General features: G+C 31.3%; 1 long non-coding RNA gene across 1 annotated transcript; it reads left to right on the forward strand.

The window, feature by feature from the left end:
- Nucleotides 1-1256: 1256 nt before the first annotated feature.
- LOC134711389 (uncharacterized) lies at nt 1257-2440 on the forward strand. The gene is made up of 3 exons (XR_010106182.1): nt 1257-1400; nt 1604-1716; nt 2357-2440. It is a non-coding gene; the product is annotated as an uncharacterized LOC134711389 (long non-coding RNA).
- Nucleotides 2441-12231: the final 9791 nt, after the last annotated feature.

Here is a 12231-nt window from a genome sequence, read left to right on the forward strand (position 1 = left end):
TTATTGTGCTCGCATTTAACCAAAATCCTTAAAGGAAATTAAGTGTCGTGTAACACTTAGCCAATATTGAAGCCACCTTTGGAAAAAATCAAAAATGCTAGGAGCGTCTGACATACATCTTCATTAAATTACTGTTGCAAAATTGAAACGTTTCCCTACATCATTACCGCCTCCTTCGACTTTCAGGTTTTGGCTGCCTGTCGTATTATTTATGATAAAGCAATACAAGTCAGACATATGATTAATAAATTTTCAACAAGTAATTATCTTAACGAGGGTAATTATGAACGTTTGCAAAATTTAAAAAGCCAGTCTCAATCACAATTAACATGGATAGGATCATTATTATATATATTACTCTACTTTGGAACTGACTAAACTTAAAATTTGATTATATTATAGTATATTACAACTGACTTGAAACAGGTTATTAATATTGAAAAATCGATTAGAAAGAAATCCCAGGCAGTTCAATTTCAGCTGTATATCTTGGAGTTCATGTCACTAACATCGAGTACAACTGTGTTTTTGTGTAGCTGAACATATGTGGTTGACTATATATACAACCTGCAGAGCTAATGAAAGCTGCTATTGCAAGTGCTAATTTGGTACACAAATTGGTTTAATGCATGTATTTAATTCAAAGTCCATTAGTCAGTACTTAGTTCCGTATTTTTTCAATTCGCTAAAGACAAAAGGGCAACACATAATATTTTTTTAATAATCGAAAGTTATACTATTTTTCATAAAATCTGAAATATTGAACAAATATCACAAGACATACACAAATTAAAACATTAAGACATCATCCAACATGTACGAAAAAAAAACAAGATTTTTACGCAACGTAATTGAAAAATATAAAACTAAGATAAAAGAAACAACATGGGGAACAACAATGAATTAATACAAATTAATTCAAATCGCATTTAAAAATCATAAAATGTTGTCATAAAAGTTTTGTTTTTCATCAGCATTTGCTATAAATGATCATGTTCACAAATGTATAGGGATTAACCTGGTTGGCCCTTATCAAGGATTTTAACCTCTGTGTGACAAGATAAGATGCGTGTGATAGCTTTATTCATAACCGTACACAAGTCAATTGGTTATATTGCCTAATGCAAACTAATGAGATAATCTTCATACCATGTAAGTTTTTGTAAGTCCCCAAATATAAATTTTAAAATGCTATTTATACCGTCATAAAGACATATTCCGGTTTCCGAATATTAGCGATTTGGAATTGATTTAAATAGAATATTGTGTTATCAACCGTAACATAAAATGTCCTCTATTAAGTACTAGTAATACAAATTGAAGGTCAATACGTCAATTTTCCGATATATGTAGGTGTTGACTACAGGAAGATAAAACAAAGTAGAAACTTTTGTCAGTTGGTAAGAATGTATTTTTGCTATCTAAAGTCTCTCTTAATTTGTAATTGTTGTATCTTGCAAACAAATTCTTAGAAAATTTGAATATCAATAATGGTATTGTTTTATTTATTAATAAGAGCATAAGTTATTTTACAATTCGCATACACATGTATAATGTCAAACGAACGACATTTCCTTGTCTATTATATATACATTATTTGTAGGTGAAAGATGAAAGCATTTCCAACCATCGTTTGTATTTGCTGTATGGTACTGCTGACTTGTATGTCCATTGTAACATCAGAGACCACAACAACTGGACACCCTCACAATAATGGTATTTTTTGTCGAAAACTTTATCTTAAATTTCTAATTGACTTCTCTCATTCATCAATAACTTTTTGCTAAGGGTTTTGGCTATCACTTGGATATGCAGAAGGAATGAATACGCAGTAACGTTCTGTCGAAAAGATAATGCTTAATCCAACTATAGGTTAGGTATATTTTTATTGTCTCTATATGTAGAAAGTTTCTAACAATTCTCTAAGAGATCCGTTTGCAAGGCATACTCGCTTTTTCAGTGATCGTTTTTGATAAAAAAAAAAAAAATAACGACGAGTTTACCTATTCATACAGCTCATACTAAAGAGGGGAATTCGTTTGGCTATCCTAGATTTGTAAATGCGAATCATCATTACTTCGGAATTTAAATATTAAAATTCGATGCCTTTTGTAGAAGGAGTGTTTTTCTTCCGCATGTTGATGAACTCTATTGCCGCAACTCTCTATAAGGGGTGTTAATGCTAAAAAAATTAAACGAAAAAGATATTTTGGAATTGTTTTATTTGTTTTTATTGTTGTTTTTTAGTCTTTTTTGTGTTATTATGGGTAATTGACTCCTTTGAAAAAATTATCTTTACTGTGTGTTACTTTAGGCTGAATCTGGAGAAAATATTATGAAATTTTTTTCATTTCAGATTGTTTGTTACCGACGGTAAGTGGACCTTGTGAAGCGTATTTTCCACGTTATTCCTACAACCACAAGACAAATTCATGCACACAGTTTGTTTATGGTGGCTGCCGTGGAAATGCTAACAACTTTCTTACAAAGAGGGAGTGTGAAAAGAGCTGTGTAACTGCTAGATAGAGATATGAATATGTACATTTGTATCACTCTTTATCTTTTGAATACTTTATCTTAATGAAGCGTAAATAATCTTTAAGCATTTATGTTAAAAATTTAATTCTGTCACTTATACCACAAGAACAGATTCATCTATGGAATTTTTCTACCCGCAATGCAAAAGTTCGTTAAAGAATTTTCATATTCTTTTGAAGATATTCTCACACACACATAATTATATATTCTGATTATGAATCACATGACATCAACATCAAAACGTTGTGACGACATCATACTTTTTATTATCCACCAATTAGCCGTTTCAGAATCTAGAGCATCATTGGTAATTTTATTGTTCGTACCCCAAAGTGAAAATAATGTTACGTCATTGGTTGAATTGCCATTGTTTATAACGTTTTAACCCAATCAAAACGCTTTGGTGTACGCTTTTGAAAATATTACCCAGGATGCATTAGATTCTGAAACAGCAAATTGGCTCAGTTATAGATGAAGTCACCGTATGGCCTATAAAACGAGTAAACCCAATACTACATAATCAGATATAAAAGTCCACAAAAAGACAAATGTAAAACAATTCAAACGAGAAAACTCTGATTTGTGTACAAAATATGGAACGAAAAACAAATATGATATAATGGAATAAACGACATCCACCGAATTACAGGCTTCTGACTCGGTACAGACACATACATAATGTGTCGGGGTTAAACATGTTATGTGGCGCCAAACCTTTCTTCTAACCTTTGACAGTGGTGTAACAATACAACATATGAACAAACTAAAAATCAGTTAAAAAGGGTTTAATTCATCAGAATTGTACAAAGCACAAAACCAAATAACAACAAAAATGTGTCCATAGTAAAGGGATGCTTCATTCGCACTATAATTTTATATATTCAGTGGACCCTTAAATTTGAGTAAAAACTCTAATTTGGCATTAACATTTGAAAAATTATGTCATAAGGATCAAGTGACTAAGTTTCAAGATGGTTGGACTTCAACTTCATCGAAAACTTTCTTGACAAAAAACTTTAACCTTAAGCGGGTCAGACGGACGAACTAACGAACGAACTTATAACAGGCGCATGGACAAACAGATGAGCAGACACAAAGACCAGAAAACATCATGCCCCTCTACGATCGTAGTTTGGGCAATAAAACAGTTACTGACAGCTTATTAAGGGGTAGACCTGGTGTACTCTTCAAATGTACTGAAAGTCATTAGTGCGTTTTAACATAGTAGTAAATTAAACAGTGATCAGGCATTTATGTTTTTAACATTTGGCTGTGAGAATGATGCAGACAGATTCAGTAAGCTGTACATGTTTGACACCACCAAACACAAAATTATAGAACTTTTTTATGATTTGGATGAAAAGGTAGAAAATTACCATTCATACACGAAATGATTTTAAAAAACAATGAACTGAGTCCGATGAGTTCTGGAGCAACTATACTGACTAAAAGACCTTGTGGCATCATTTCGAAAAAACCTTTGAAGTTTTGGCAAATTCGATTTGAACATATGAATTAAATGGTGAAGTAATATGGATTTAGTTATAAGTCATTGATACTGAGTTTTTACTTACTGTTTGTGTTTGGTTTTTTTTTTAAATATAAAAGGCACTATTCTAGAAGATATGATCTGAGCATCAATCATATTACAAGCTTATGCTGATAGATAATCTACATTATCACACTGATAGTACATAGATAGTGACAGACTGTTAAAACAATGAATTCTGATAATGTGACAGTCTGCTATTGATGACAGGGGCATTTTGTAGTCTGGGGAGAGAAACCAATAAAAAGTTGGGATCAAAAATATTGCCAACTCGTCCCAAAGATTCTCGTCCCAAACTGAATAATACTGTTTTCATTATTAAATCAACCTTTGCCTATAACACATTAAAATAATGCCTATACAGTCTATAGGAGGTTTTGTAAGGGGAAAATGAATTGTATCCCCAAATTTTACTTTTTTCGTGTACCTTGTTAAAAAATTGGTACTGTTAATTTTATTGTTAGCCAAGTTGTTGAAACATTTTGAAAATTTCAAACGGTCAAATCCGCTAACACTTTGTTATCTTAAAGATTAATAAACAATAAATGTTTAAATAATTTTGCAGGAATTAAACAACAGATTTTTTTGCTGGCTAAATTTGAAAAAAAAATGTGTTATCTGAGCTGGCCAGACTTTTCGCCGTATCAATCATTATAACCCGTTTTTTTACATTAAAGCTTTTTGTACTACCAGGATTTTTCAGATTTACTTAAAAATATGTTTCTTGTATGCAATTTAACAGTCAGTGGTATTTCTAATATGACAATATGTGCAAAACAACTCAATGATTTTTACCTACCAGTGTTTTCGACCGTTTTTCAGGGTACCCCAAAACTGGTCACATTCATTATACCTTAAACATAAAATGAAACGGTGAATTTCATTTTAAAGGTTTTATAAATTTGAATGTTATCCCTCACTAACGCTCATGTAAAAATATTTAAGTTTAACGGATGAGGTAATTTTTTTTTCAATTCGGGTTAGTGTTGCTAGTTAACCAGATAAGTGAGTATCCATGTAACTGTTCACTTCATAATCGGAACGGCTGGTTTCTAAAACGATTTTCATCATCAAAATTACAATGGCTGTCTTATTCATGTTATTAAATTCCGTTCGCAATTTCGTAAAATTCTCTGCATTAACGATCGGAATAAAAAGATATTGACATATATTGTGTCTACCCAAAATAAAATGAACATAAAACATGTAGAGAATGGCATAAACTAATCATTTATTTAATATACAAATTGGTTGTAAAGCATCTGCACTTTAATGATCTGAAAAACATTGGTAAACATACGAGTTGGCTGAGGTAACAACATGGGTTAGGGTTTGGCCCATATCTATTTTTTTTACAAAAAATATTCGTTTAATGTGCAATTCCTGAAAAAACATATCAATTTCGACACTTGAATTACATAACAGTAACAACCTAACAGCGAGTTCTGAACTAAAGTGCATAAAGCGTAAATCTTTTTTCAGTTATCAATCAAATTAACAATTATTAGTTTGAAGAGATTGTTTTTTTTTACATTTACAGGGCATTTTTACGAGACTCTGAAACCAATTTGTTTGTTTTCTATTGCATGTCTCTGTTTTATGTGAACATTTTTATTAAAAAGTTTTGACAGTATTCAATTTAGAAAAATGTCACAGATTTGGACTGATAAACGGACGACTGCACTTGTTGATAAAAAAAACCTTGAAAGATAATTATTAATTGATATGACTAAGTGGGATGACAGTTAGATACAAGTCACGTTCACCGGAAGAAGTTATATTGAAGGACAAATTGTATTTTTGTTTTTGTAAACAGGAAGAAACACCATCCTTTTGACAACAGATGCGTCCGTTGATTTAAAGTTCAAATGAAAAAAGCTGTTTTTCACAAGGATGACAAATTTTTTTTACAATTGATAGCTACTTGAAAAATGACAAGCTAAAATGGGCCCGCTGGTAAATTGTGTGCGAATCGCAAAAAAACAAATGATAAATTCTAATCCATTCGAAACACATAATTATTTTAATAGTGTCTTAATTTATAAGAGTTTTGACACTATGAACAAGTTCAGTACATATTTTGTTAAGTAAATATCAAGATTCGTTAAAATTCAAGCTGACCATGGTTTTCTATGTATATATGAAGCCCTTTTAATACAGAAGAACAATAATTGACAAGGGCAATCGATTTACAATACCAGTGTTCATTCAAATCCTTGCACAAATAGATGATATATTTTTTTTATTTTTTTTAACAAATACTGTACTTCAGTTGTCACCGTGAATCATATTAAAATAGCATATCGTTTCCGATACCACGTACTCCTCACAAGCCGTCCCTATGAAATGGTCATACAAACCTATTTTTTAGCATCAGAAATAAATAGTTAGTTGTTACCAATACATCAGTTTTGTTTTGTGTGAAATGATGTCCCAGCTTTTTTTATACTAACGTTATGAAACAATTTAAAAATGATCCATTAATGCCGTTACGCTTGATTTTGTTGTGTATCCATTTATGGTAAAAGCGTGAACTTTGCCTAATGGGTTAGTAGAGAAAAAAAGCATAATTCATATTTATAGCCTGGAACAAAATTATGAAATGCCACCATATCAAATATGGCCGATCTAAGGTACTGAAAACACCAGACACTTAATAAAGTAAACCAATATGCAAGAGTTCAGTAAAATAAAAAATTACAAAAAAACGAAGATACGCAAAACAATTTTTATAAAAATAAGAAATATTAAGGGAGTTTGCTTCTCAGTTTCCAAATAATAAGCTTTTCAAAACACTAGTTTATATTGATAGGGGATAAATAAAGCAATCAAAAGAGCAAAAAATATTAATAGGTCAATGTGCTTGTTTTCGAGATATTAGCCATAGAAAAATGTTCACTCTTGACCAAAGTGTATCCAAAATTCAAAAATGACACCGAATTAAATGCCCAATTTTAAAACTGTTTGTATATATATATATCTGATCTGTATATATATATATCTGATCTGTATATATATATAGCTGATCTGTAACAATAACATCTCCATGCCTTATATATCTTGTACTGTAGTACGACGCTAGATTAAAACTGACGAGGAAAGGTAACACACGGTCACCAAAAGCTTTATTTTTGTGAAGCCCAGGTATATATATATCTTTTATCTTTATTACCAAGATTCAAGATTTATTAGGAAAACACTCAGACACATTTACAATGTGTTACAAGAGGTCATCATTGATAACATATATACATTAAATATGACAGAAATGAACATGTGATTAAAAAATTAATACAAACAAAATTTAAAGAAGAGAAGACAGTTTTCTGATAAACATTGACAGTTTCTTATATAATTCAATATTGCAAAGTGACAAAAGACCTTCCATTTTTACAATGTTTGGATTATTTCTATAACACTGTGGTAAATATCTGTTTCTCAAATCTACTATCTCTGCATTTTTACAAATAAATAATACATGACACTCATCACCAATATCCTCTTTGCATAAATTACATTTTCTTTCTGATTTTGGTATATTGTACCATCTACCAGTTTCTATAGGCAATCGTAAGTTTGCAGTTTTGAATTTTGAAATCCAAATTCTAGATGTCTCTGGTAAATTAATAAGGTATCTTTCTATTTCAAAACTCTTTTTGAACAGTGAATAAAATTGTCCACGTGATGTGGTGTGTAAATCACTATACCATTTTTGTATGAACTGGTCACACAAAATTTGTTTTACTAAAGCCTTTTCGTATACAGCAAACTGGTTTAAAAAAAATAAAGCTCATGCCTAGCTCATTAAATATAGATTATATGTGGTTTATCCACTTGAAATTCACACCATGATTGCTTTTTAAACATAGCATTAACTTGTATAAAGTACTGCTAAGTTTATTTTCATTTAATACTAATTTACTCCAAAAAGAAACGTCCACCAGCAGTGGCATCGACCCAGTGGTGTTAATAGTTATCAAATGTACCAGGATTATAATTTAGTACGCCAGACGCGCGTTTCGTCTACATAAGACTCATCAGTGACGCTCAAATCAAAATATTTATAAAGCCAAACAAGTACAAAGTTGAAGAGCATTGGGGATCCAAAATTCCAAAACGTTGTGCCAAATACGGCTAAGGTAATCTATACCTGGGATAAGAAAATCCTTGGGTTTTCGAAAATTCAAAGTTTTGTAAACAGGAAATTTATAAAAATGACCACATTATTGATATTCATGTCAACACAGAAGTGTTGACTACTGGGCTGGTGATACCCCCGGGGACGAAACGTCCACCAGCAGTGGCATCGACCCAGTGGTGTTAATAGTTATCAAATGTACCAGGATTATAATTTAGTACGCCAGACGCGCGTTTCGTCTACATAAGACTCATCAGTGACGCTCAAATCAAAATATTTATAAAGCCAAACAAGTACAAAGTTGAAGAGCATTGAGGATCCAAAATTCCAAAAATTGTGCCAAATACGGCTAAGGTAATCTATACCTGGGATAAGAAAATCCTCAGGTTTTCGAAAATTCAAAGTTTTGTAAACAGGAAATTTATAAAAATGACCACATTATTGATATTCATGTCAACACAGAAGTGTTTACTACTGGGCTGGTGATACCCTCGGGGACGAAACGTCCACCAGCAGTGGCATCGACCCAGTGGTGTTAATAGTTATCAAATGTACCAGGATTATAATTTAGTACGCCAGACGCGCGTTTCGTCTACATAAGACTCATCAGTGACGCTCAAATCAAAATATTTATAAAGCCAAACAAGTACAAAGTTGAAGAGCATTAATATAAAAAAAATAATAAAAAAAAAAAGCCTGTCAGTCCCCATAACTAATACATAACCTGTAGTCGGTACATAAATTTCCTTCTCAGTTTTCTAATAAAAATTAGGCAGGTATGAAAGGTGTTTTGCAATAAGTTATTAGTATTTACCCTTTTTATTGTATTTATTCATAAAAAATAAATTGTGAAGAGATGTCAAGTGATGGTTTTAAAATGGCAGACCATTGATGCAAGGTTATTGTGGTGAAAAATTATATGCAAAAGGTGACTTGAATGAGAAACAAATATTTTGGCTAGTGAATGTATGCCGCGAAGTCTTTATATTGCATAAGACATGAAGCTGAATAATATAGTTTTAACTTAAATAATGCAGATAAATCCAAATGATACAACCCTGTGAGTAGTAGATAATGTATAAGTATAGACTAAGTTAGTTGAAACATATTTTATTTGCTGAATTAAAGCAAAAAGGATTAGACACAAGTAAATCATACTTATGAAGTCTTCTCCATAATACAATTTAAATTACAATAATAGTATGATATAATGGACATGCATATAAGTTTATAGAATAATACTAGCTTTCATACGTAAAAAAAGAGAAAAAGAAAGTTTGAAAAGTCATATGATTCTGTGACGGTGACGTGTGTACTGATGATGACAATGATGTTCCGTGCCAGTAACAGTAACCTCTATCAAGGCATAAAAAATCTGTTTGACCATTTTATGAAATTTTGAACATGTTTGAAAATTTGAATATTTTGTTCATTCGAAAGTTCCATGTGTCCGCAAATTAATAGTTTTGTATCTAAAACAATGTTTTCGGATAGCCAGTTGAGATTATTGAATAAGGTTTTTCTACATAATGTGTATTTTGGACAAACAAAGAAGTAATGGTAGACATCATCAATATCTGACCCACAATGACAAGAAGGATCATTTATAATATTAGCTCTAAATAGATTGTTCGTCTGACAAGTTTCATCTAACATTGAAACGATTTGTTTTTTCAGACACTATTAGTAATAGTTCAGCTATTAGGTGAACCATATTACGATGGAAACAAGTGTCAAAACTGCATTCGATGATCTTAAATCAGATAATACATTTCACTGGTATTTTTACATGCAGTGTTATTTTGAATTAAAATTATACTTCTTTATGTACCTATATGGAGTTGGTTTCTTTCAGATCGACAGGTTGTTCTTTTGAAGAATCAACCTGGACGATACCAAGTTTCAATAAAATTTGCCTCAAAGCATAAACAATGACCTGTGTAAGGTCATTACTTTCCCTGGTTAAAATGAAAATATAATGTACTTTAACATGTAATTCATTTAAAAGTCATCGTTTTCTGTTGCGTATTGGGGGTTTATTTTTTTTTTTCATTTTGCAGTTTGTTAGATCTTGGATAGAAACAACCGTTAATGTTCCCTGTGTTAATCAAACTGAAATAACAAAAAGTGTCGTTGACACTCATTTTAACTTTCGACCTAAATAATGTGAAGTTTTTCTTGCTGTATACCACACCTCGGGGTTTTGGGTTTGCCTAAAGAAAGACCTCCCTCCGGTCGATCGTTCGTTTTGATCACTTCTGTTCTATAACAAGAATTGTTTTTAAATATGCATGATATATAACATAATTTGGAATTAAACTTACTGTTTATAAAAAGTCACCACATATATGACTTGCTACCAAATGAATGTAAAGTAATTACTAGTAATGTGTGTATAAGTCTGAGGCCAATTTAAACATAAACAAATGTGGTAAGAATTCGAATGTCAATAAAATATATGTTTTATTGACATTCGTACCACATCTGTTTGTATAATATTATACACAAGAGAGCGTATGATGCGGATATGCTATATCAAGAATGTAGTAAACTCTAAACGTTTTTTAAGACTTTGGCAGATGATGCATGGACCCCTACCTTTTCAATGCTGTAAATATACGGAAAAAAAACGATAGGATAATTCTTGTGTCACCAAGGCCTACCCACTTAAAAGATAGTTTAAAATATATGTTTCAAATAATGAATAGTGTATCTTCCATTCCCATTGTCATTCTTTTGTTATTTGTGTCGAAGATTTTTTTTTCAATTCTATCACTCAAGAATCTGTCGTTGATCATCTGCCATGCTAGAAAAAGAATTTAGAGAATTAGAGAATTGTTTCATATTTTATGTATTTACAAGCGAAATACCATGAAAGAAGAATAATCTTTGAAAATCATATCACCAGTGCCAGTATGGGCATCCGAATTGACTTTGGTCCATATCTTATCGCCTACGTTTGAATAGACTATCGTAGAGGTCGTACCAGATCCAAATACATTGGTTCCTCCACTTACTCCCTTGGAGTATCCTTTACACAACCAGTTAGCATTATGAATAATTTGAAATTCAACCCTAACTCCAGGATAGGTAAGTATAGTTGCAAAGACTGCATAATAACCTGCAACAGGGACAGTAAATATGCCTGTGTCTCCGTGGAATGCATTGTGAGTATCAACATCAACCGTTTTGAACAGAATGTATTGATGGTCTCCCAAATTTTGTAAAGTATCCGATACTTTTGCAGAAAATGCAACTTCTCCTGAAACAAAATTTTAACAAAGTAAACTGTTTAATTTCACAGTATCAAAGAATAGAAAAGCCTCATTTATGTTACAGTGAATTTGTGTAATCAGTGATCATGTAGAATTCCTTGTTGTTCAGGTATAATGCATAATAAAGACACTCATTAAATATTATATATCATCCCTGAAAATGACTAGTAATTTTATAATTATTTCACCTTTTCACTGATGTTATTTCAGGGTTTATCAATTATACATATATCATGTGTTAGGATGAGAAAAAAAGGTTGGACAATGGTTAAAAAGATGAGTAATATTGTGCTGGACATGTTGATATTTGTGTTTATAATAATGATTTTATTATTTTGAATTTGGTTGGTTGTCTAAACATGGGATATGAGCCGAAATCCCCGTAAAGGAAATAAAATCCCTAATAAAGCATTAAGGGAGATTGGCACTTTTTCATAGGATATTTTCGCTTTCTTAATGGACATTTATGCTCATCTGAAATAAAAATTACATTTAAATATATGAGGCTTTTCGGGTTTTTATAGACATGATGACAATATGCTATGCATTTATACAAATCAACTATTCAAATACAAAATGTAGAGACTGTGATCTCATAATTATCAATAGGAACAATTGGTTTCAAATATTCAGGCAGACTATTATATTATAAATGAGTCATATATATATATAATATATCCTTAATGATTTTCCTCGTGAATTTTTTCTGTATAATTTTTTTTTTTAACAAA

This window comes from Mytilus trossulus, chromosome 3 (genome assembly GCF_036588685.1).
Source record: "Mytilus trossulus isolate FHL-02 chromosome 3, PNRI_Mtr1.1.1.hap1, whole genome shotgun sequence".
In the NCBI taxonomy this organism is placed as follows: Eukaryota; Metazoa; Mollusca; class Bivalvia; order Mytilida; family Mytilidae; genus Mytilus; species Mytilus trossulus.